We start from the raw sequence: 9,092 nt of genomic DNA, 5'->3' as shown, positions 1-9,092 counted from the left end.
ATGGATTTTAGCATCAGGCAGACCCAAATTCATATTATATTTTTGCTACTTAATAGCTGTGTACCATTGGTATAAACTTAAACCAAACCTTAGATTCTTCCTCTGTGAAAAGGGAATAATTATACTTTATAAAAAAGCTACTGTGACATGTTCATTGAAGCACTGTTTGTAATAGCAAAACCATAAAAAAAAAAATCTCGCCACTGCTGTTCAACATAGTACTTATAAGCCATAGCCTCAGCAATCAGTTGTATTGTATTCAATTCCAGTTGTATTCATCAGATGTTGACACAGTAATGCATGTAAAAAAACGTCTCCAAACTCAGCTATCTGCAATAGCAAGCATTTATTCTAATGCTCATGTGTCTGCAGATCAACTGTGATTGGCTGATTTAGACGAGGCTTGACTGGGCTGCTCTCTGGTGACTGTATTTGGCTCCAAGGTCCAGTTTGGGTTCAAATCTGTTCCAGATGTGCTTATTTGGGGGCCCAAGCTGAGAGAGCCAGCGTCTATCTACAGTGAGTCATCAAGGCATTAGAGCCAAACCAATTTGGGCAAGCACAATTATCATCTCTGCATAAAACTCGTTAATTTCCATTGGCCAAAATAAATTGCATGGCCAAGCCTGACATCAACAGTGTTGGAAAGTCATCTGCAATCAGGGGGAGAAAAGCAAATATTTGCTGTTTAATAATCTAAACTATCACAGTAGCTAAGTAGTGTTTCAATGATTAAGCAAGATTCATGTGATAAAGGCTATCTATCATTAAAAAAATAAAAGTGTCATAGGGAAAAAATGATTGGCATAGTAATATGCTTATAATCTATTTTCAATGGAAAATGCACTATAAAAAGACATCTGTGTGGAAAATTATAGGAAGATTTTGGAACAAAATATTAACTAATAGTGGTTATCTTTGAGGAATGAGATACTGGATGATTTTACATGTTTTTCAGTGCTTTCCAAGTCAGCTGGATTGATTACATATTATTTTTGTCATTTTAAACACTTGTTTTCCAACTTTAGGAAGACATAACTTCTTATTTGGGGCAAGACTATCACCGCATTACTATATAGCTCAAGTGGGAAAAGAAATGAGAGAATATATTGTAAATTATAAAGCAGAACAAAATGTAGGAGATTATTTTTATAATTTAGATTATGTCTCAAATTCCAGTATTCTATATTTCAAATATTTTTTCTTTGGAATATGAAACATGTTTTCATTTCATCCTTATTCCCAAAAGATAGTTCTACTGAGTATAAAATTCTAAGCTGACATTTCTTTAATTTCAGAGCTTTGAAGATATTTTGGCTTCCAGTGTTATTATTGAGAAGTCTGCTTTGGTTTAATTTTTATTTGAAATTATTTTATCTTGTTTCTCTTTTAGGATCTTCTTTTTGTCTTTGGTGTTATGCTTGACAATATATCTAGATGTGTTTTTTATATTTGGACTTCCTAAAGCTAAAAGTTGATATCTATCAGTGATAGTTGAAAATTCCAAATCATTAACAATTTGAATGTTTCCTTGTTTACATTCTTTCTCTCTTCTCTGTCTCTCTATCTCTATCTCTCTTTCTCCACCTGAAACGTCAATCACCTTCTCTATCTTCTGTTTTGCTTAACTCTAGTTCATATTTTTAAACTCTGTCTCTGTACTATATTCTGCCTAATGCCTTTATTTTTAGATTCATTATTTGGTTCTTTTTTTTTCATGTGCATCTAGTGACTTTTGAAAAATTTCTTGTTCTTGATCATCTTGATGTCTTGCTTCTTGAAAGATGTGGCTGATATTCGTTTCATAGTCTGTGTAGGTCTTTTGAAAAGCTACAATATTTTGAGTTTGATTATTTTGGTGATTCTCATTCACAGTTGTTTGTATGGCTTTAATCTCCTTCTGAGACTACTCTTTCCTAGTTCATTTACTGAGATATTACCATTTTCAGGCTGTTGATTTGGATTTTTTTTCTCTGATATCTCCCCTTGCATAGACTCCAGACTTTGTCTCTACTTTGCCCATGCAGGTGTGGGTCACCAAGTATGGCAGATGCCCTCAAGGCGAACAATGATTTTGGAACTAATCTACTAACCTCTTACTATCTACCCATCAAGATTCCCTTGTCTTTCTCATCAGTTTAGACAAGTAATACAAAAATATATTATTTTACAAACACTTATTCGGTAGTTTTAGGTATTATTTTCTGAAAGAGTTTTTCTGGACAACTATCCTACCATATTTTCAAAAATAAAAGTACCCAGTCATCTTTTAAATTACCTGCTTACCTGCAGACAAATGAAAGCTCTTTATGGATATGTGCTATGATATGTGTAGAAATCCCTGATCTAATCCCATACCTGGCGCGTATAAGGCAATGAAGGAATAAAGAAGAAATGAATGGAATCAATTATATAATCTTATAAGACCTTTGAAAACTAACTACAAAGTCATAAGTGTAAGATGTCACTATTTTCCCTAAGGATTTGGAATTCATTGAACATTTCTCATTTTACTATAAAGATGCCTGAAAGAGATTTCATTGCCCAATGAAAATGTTAGTTATCTGAGAAAATTAGAAAGTCAAAATATTGTTAAATATCTATAATTTATGCATAACTACCAATTTTTAAAAATTAATGGCAACTAGCAGAGAAACTACAATTTGATATCAGGCCACTATACTTTAATTGCCTAGTTTTAACTTGTTTGCAGCCAAGAACAAGGCAACCTGATGGGTGTTTTTATCCCTACTTTATTTGGGAGAAATTTTCTGTCTTCTACACAAATGAGCCTAAATTATAGAGGGGGGAAAAGACAATCCATGCTAAAAAATACCTATATTTTAGGAAAAAATTCAGAGCCTGGGTCCTAGAGGAAGACTTGAGGCATAGTAACTTATTTTTTATGTTAATCGGCTGTATATGGTCAGATCATAAAAACCTGAATTCCGTGGCTTGTATTTTATATTATTTTTGGGCTTTCTTTTGCTTTGTTTTCTGAATATTCACAATATTTGTAAAGCCAAGCATTTAAACGTGGAGGGAAATATGAAATTTTTATATACTTTTACTGGGATGTTAATTAGCTTTCTTTAAAAAACTACACTGATGAAAATTCCCAGGAAAAGGGCAGACCTGTGTTAGTGTGTGTGTGCATGTGTGTGTGTACGTGTGTTGTGTCTACCTGTGTGTTTACACTTGTTTGTGGTTCACATATTTTGTGGTTAAATTATCCAGTTTGTTCCCTCCCTTCTGATGAAGACTTGCATTCCAGCTTCACTGCACTGTGCAGTTCTTCTGTGTGGTTTGCTTTTTCTTGCATCTGAAAATAATTTGGGAGAAACAGAAACATAAAATTTGATTTGGCCTGAAAAAAATTTTTCTTCATTTCTTTTTAAAATGTGACCAGTCCAGCCATTTCTATATAAGGATAAAGAGTCAAAGACTGGCTAATCCAGGAAAAATGTGAACCTGAAGACTTCTTCACATCCGATATTTGGATGAACCAATCCTAAAATATCCAAGACTTAGTCCTTGGCTCTGAGACTTACAACATCATAAGGATAGCTCTTTTCCCATTACTGGCAGTTCTTTTGCTTGTTCGCGCTTTGCCATTGAGATTTTCTTAAGATTCTTCCTGAAAAAGTGTAAGTAGAATGAATCCTGCACTCCTAAAGTCACAAGAGATGAAAGACAAAATGATTTTATTTTCAGGCATCAGTGTAAAATATTTAAGTCTGGAGGATTTTACTCTAAAGTTAGACCAAAAATAGAAACCATTTTCTAAACTATGGAACATCCAATTCAATAAAACACCACCCAGGCATATTTACAAAAGTTTTTGCAACTATGGTATGTGTTTATTATAAAAATTAAATGGAAAAGTAAGCTCTGAAATTAAAACTGTCACTTTTCTAAGTTCGATGAGTGTAGGTATTTTATGATTTTATTTCTGTATTATTGATGTATTAGTTATTTTGAAGGGGTAGTGTGTTAAGGTAGAACAGTTTTCCAGAAACCTAGATTCTGATTCTGTTCTTTAACATCTAGTCATGAGAGCTTTATACTGGAATATGTATGGTCCAAAAGTACTTTTATCCTGAAACTGTATTTCATTCACACTTTATTCTGGTGATTTATAGAAAATGTATTTTCTACTTTGCTTACATTATATAAGGAATCAGAAGGCTATTTAGAAATGTATTTGTAGTGACAGATGTCACAAATCACATTTTTCACTTTGAAGTGACATTTCAGATGCAAACATTTGCCTTGATGACCAAAAAGTGGCTGGATCTCACGGGCTTTAAGGTGATTGCTCTGCTTAATGCGGAGAAGAAGCACCAATATGTGATACTGACAGAGTACAAACAAAGGTGGGTTAGAAACCATTGATTTAATTAATTTCTATGTGTTAGTTTGTCCCATGCAAAGGCACATTTATCTAACTGTTAGAGATATTGCTAAAAATCCTCAGGCTGTAGTAGGTACTAATCATAGTAAATACTTCATATGAAATTGTATGCCTAATAACTGAGTATGTTTTCCCTCAACCCAAATTTTTACATCATCATACTCAGTTAACGTAGTTCTGAAAGAAAACCATGGAAGTTTCCAGAAGTTTTAACTCTAATGTATACCCTGGTTCCAATTTTTAAGCTGACATAATCCAGCTTTCAGCGTGAATGTAGAATGTGCCTTCAGTCCATTAGAAGTTATATGTTTTTCTATTCTTTACTGTATTTCAACAGAAATGCTTTTCCCTTTAATCAAAGGCTGTTACATTTTGGTACCTTCAAGTAATATCTTCTGTGGATATGATTTCTTAGAAGTTTTTTGGAAAATGTTATAAAATAGCCTACAGAAGACCACAAACATTCCCCTGCAACATAGTGCAAATTATATGCAAGTCTCATGAACAGCCTACCTATTTAAATTATCCAGTAGAGAATTCTAACAGTGGTTTGTGAAATTGTAGCCTGTGCCATTTAAGGCAGACCAATTGCCTTAACTGTTTTAAGAGCACATTTGTCTTGACCAGTCTGGTTGAATTTTTTCAAGGAGAAAGTCATTTTTCAAGCAGTAAACATTCATATGGATATGAAATCCATGTGGAACCCTGAGCATTGTCAAGCAAATACTGGTGGATATTTTGAAAGGCCATGGTTATCACTCAATCAGATTCAGATGGGTTTTATTCAAGATGATTATAGACTTTATATTTTAGTTGAATGAGGCTAATGAACAAAATTTTAGGTAAAAACAAATATTGTTGTTTTATTGTGTCTGATTAAAGTTTTCAACATTCTGTATTATACATACTGACTGACCTAGCTTGGGTAATGGGCTTACCACATCCTTTAGGAAGCACAGATCTTTAAAGCAAAACTGGGGTACTATTACCAGATGAATGGAAATGAAATTGGAGAAGGCAAAACAAACAAACAAACAAATCCAGTGCTTTTTATTTTCCTTGTATCTTAAGGTAGAACCAATGAGGTATATGCATGAAAAATATTAGTTTTCCCTACTAATGCTAATTATTTGAATTGTTTTTTCTCTTTCATTCTCTTTTTTTTCCCCTTCTTCCCTCCCTCCCTTCCTCACGCCTTCCTTATTTCCTTCCTTTTGCCTTTCTGTCATTCTACCCTTTTCCTCTGCTTCCTTACTCCCCCCTTTTTTCCCTTCTTCCCTTCCTTCTATCATGGCCATACTGTCATTCCAAAGCACAATATTGGAGGTACAGGCCTAGTGAAAGTTGGCAGTTGGCAGTCAGAATCAAATCACACATCAATTAATTTATCATGGCTTTTTCAGTTCTAACTTGGTACAAAGTCATTTAGATATGTGTGAAGAATTTAGCTATTCTTTTCTTATAATAAAATAGTAATTGCTCTTTCAAAACTTAAAAAGATAGATTTTTTTCAACTTTCAAGTATTCTTCCATAGATATTAACTGAAAACCCTATGCTCTGCTGTAATAAAATAATTATACAGTTAGAAAAGTATTTTTAAAAGAAAAAAATTGTGGACATAGGTCTAGGACCATTGACTTGCTTCTTAGCGTGCTCAGGGCTACTTTTTGTTATTAAATAAATAATATTTTCTTATATTAAAATTGGTTCAAATGTATAATGACATCAAAGATATGTATTTTAAAGTAGTGCCCCCTCAAACACTAGAAATTTTCTGCTCTGCAGGTGAGCAAGGAAACTTTTGTGCATTGGCACAAAACCTTTCCCAAAGGTGCTGCTAGAAGTTGCACTTTCCCCTACCTACCATTTAGTCTATTATAAGTTTCATGATTAAAATTTTTCCTGTTTTTCTTTTATCCCCTCCTTCAAATCATTTTCTGAAAGTCCAGCTAATAATATGTATCTTACATATTGGCTGAATTTGCCATATTAGATTAGAAGATGCTGTATATGCATGGTTCAGGACTTGTCTGTGATTATGCATCACTGATCCAGTAGAATCCTCCCAAAGACAACAGGGTAATCTTTCTTGATTGCAGTTAAGATGATTCGTATTTTTTAAAATCTAAGAATATATATATAGAGATCATTTTATAGTGAAGTAATACAGTCAGTGGAGCTGATTTCAAACTATCTCTTTAAAATGCAGATGCTTATAGAGGGAGGTAAGAGTTCAATTAAAATTTCAGTAAGAAGAGACTTCCACTCCAAAGAAGATGGAGTAGATATGTTTTTCCTTATTCCTCTGCTATAGGAGGAATAAAAATCATACAAACAAATATAAGAAGGCTGAAAGAGAAGAGAAGAAGGTAGACTGACTAGGGATCTCAGAATCTAATAAATGACACAGTGGTGAATTCCTTGTATTTTATTTTTGCCTCATATATCCCAGACTTGGAACTAAAGAAACTGGTAACTAAGAAACACAAGTGGATACAGACCAAAAAAGCCATAACCAAAGTCTGCTCTACCTAGCTAAAGGGTCTGGAATAGAAAAGTCTAGCAAGAAAGAAAACTTTTAGAAAATAACAATTGTGCTTTAGCTACATACCACAGGAAAACAACAATATGGCCCCACCCCCATCCATGCCTGCAGATGCCAACAGGGAAGTCTAGACTTCCACCATCATCATGCTATGAGCAGTGCCCTCCAACATTGGGGTATTGACAGGGAAGCCTAGTGAAGCATCAGGATTTTCACCACCATCCAGGAGTAGTGAAGTCATTTCCCCACTCTCTGGAGTCACGTGCAGAGCAGTAGGATGGACTCCTTTTTCTAGGATGGCATCAAAGGATGCTTAGTGATGAGTCTGAATTCTCACCAACATCTACCAGTAATAAGGAGCCCTTCTCTCTCAGAAGTCAATAGTAACTGAAAGGGAAATCAGAAACACATCTAGCAGTAGTGAGGTAATGCCCACACTTTATCTACCATGGTGGTGTGAAGGGAGCTAAACCTAAAGCAAATAAATTACCAGATACATGAAGGGACACTATATAATGTCAGTTCACCAAAAAGACTTACCAATCCTAAATGTATATGCACCAAAGAATACAGCAAAATATGGGAAGCAAAAACTGATAGAACTGAAAAGAGACATAAAGGAGTCCACAGTTATAGTTGGAGAGTTCAGTATCCTTCTCTCAATAGTTGATAAAACAACCCGACAGAAAATCAGCACATATGTAGAAGAACTCACCACCACCATCCGTCAGCTCACAGGCTTGAAAACTGCCCCAACACTGGCAGAATATACATTCTTTTCAAGAATTCATGGAACTTTGCTGACATAGACTATATCCTGGGCAGTAACACAAGCTACAGCACATTGAAAATAATTGAAATTATATAAAGTGTAGTCTTAGTCCATATTGGAATCAAACTAGGTACCAATTGCAAAAAGATAACAGGAAAGCTTCTAACCATTTGGAAAGTAAACAACGCATTTATAGCCATAAGTCAAAGAGAATGTCTCAAGGAAACTTTAAAAAAATACATTGAATTGAATGAATATTTAAAAAAACAACAACATATCAAACTGTGGGACATAGCCAATGCAGTTCTGAGGGAAAAATTTATATCACTAAATGCTTATATTAGGAGAGAGGAGATGCCTCAGATCAATAATCTACACAAATAAGTTTGATAACTTAGGAAAAATGGACCAAATCTTAAAAAACACAAGCTACAGCTCACCCTATATGATATAGATAATTAGAATAATTGCAATAGAACTAACTAGAACTATTAAGGAAATTAAATTTATAATTTTAAAACTATACAGATATTTAACAGCTAACATCAATTCTACACAATATTTTCCAACAAAGAATAGAATAGGAGAAAACATTTCTGAGTTAGTTTTATGCAGCTAATATTACCCTGATACCAAGACAAAGGTAGTACAAAAATTAAAAGTAAGGACTAATAACCCTCATTAATATAAAAGCAAAAATCCTTAGCAAAATATTAGCAAATAGAATTCAGCAATATATAAAAATAATGATATGTCATAATGAAGCAGGGTTTATTTCAAGGATGCAAAACTAGTTTATTATTTGAAAAATCAATGATGTTGGCACAAAAACAGACACATAGACCAATGGAATAGAATAGAGATCTCAGAATTGGACCCACAAAAATATGGCCAACTAATCTTTGACAAAGCGGGAAAGAGTATCCAATGGAAAAAAAGACAGCCTCTTTAACAGATGGTGCTGGGAGAACTGGACAGCAACATGTAGAAGAATGAAACTAGATCATTTTCTCACACATACACAAAAATAAATGCAAAATGGATAAAGGACCTAAATGTGAGACAGGAATCCATCAAAACCCTAGAGGAGAAAGCAGGAAACAACCTCCTTGACCTCAACCACAGCAGTTCCTTACTTGATACATCCCCAAAGGCAAGGGAATCAAGAGCAAAAATGAACTATTGGGACCTCATCAAGATAAAAAGCTTCTGCACGTCAAAGGAAACAATCAATAAAACTAATAGGCAANAAAAAAAAGGAAATCAATGATGTAATCATCATATTAATAGGCTGAAGAACAAAAATCACATGATAGTATCAGTTGACACATAAAATGCATTTGACGATAATTCAATATTC

At 34.0% G+C, this 9,092-nt stretch overlaps 1 long non-coding RNA gene across 1 annotated transcript; it reads right to left on the bottom strand.

Annotated features, from left to right (window-relative positions):
- Nucleotides 1-580: 580 nt before the first annotated feature.
- On the bottom strand, nt 581-3,642 carry LOC144241434 (uncharacterized). Its single transcript, XR_013338077.1, has 3 exons — nt 3,552-3,642; nt 3,185-3,322; nt 581-653 (listed from the first exon to the last, which is right to left on the bottom strand). It is a non-coding gene; the product is annotated as an uncharacterized LOC144241434 (long non-coding RNA).
- Nucleotides 3,643-9,092: the final 5,450 nt, after the last annotated feature.

Source organism: Crocuta crocuta, unplaced genomic scaffold (genome assembly GCF_008692635.1).
Source record: "Crocuta crocuta isolate KB4526 unplaced genomic scaffold, BGI_CrCroc_1.0 scaffold25, whole genome shotgun sequence".
NCBI classification, from domain to species: domain Eukaryota; kingdom Metazoa; phylum Chordata; class Mammalia; order Carnivora; family Hyaenidae; genus Crocuta; species Crocuta crocuta.
This window is presented reverse-complemented; position numbering and strand designations above follow the sequence as displayed.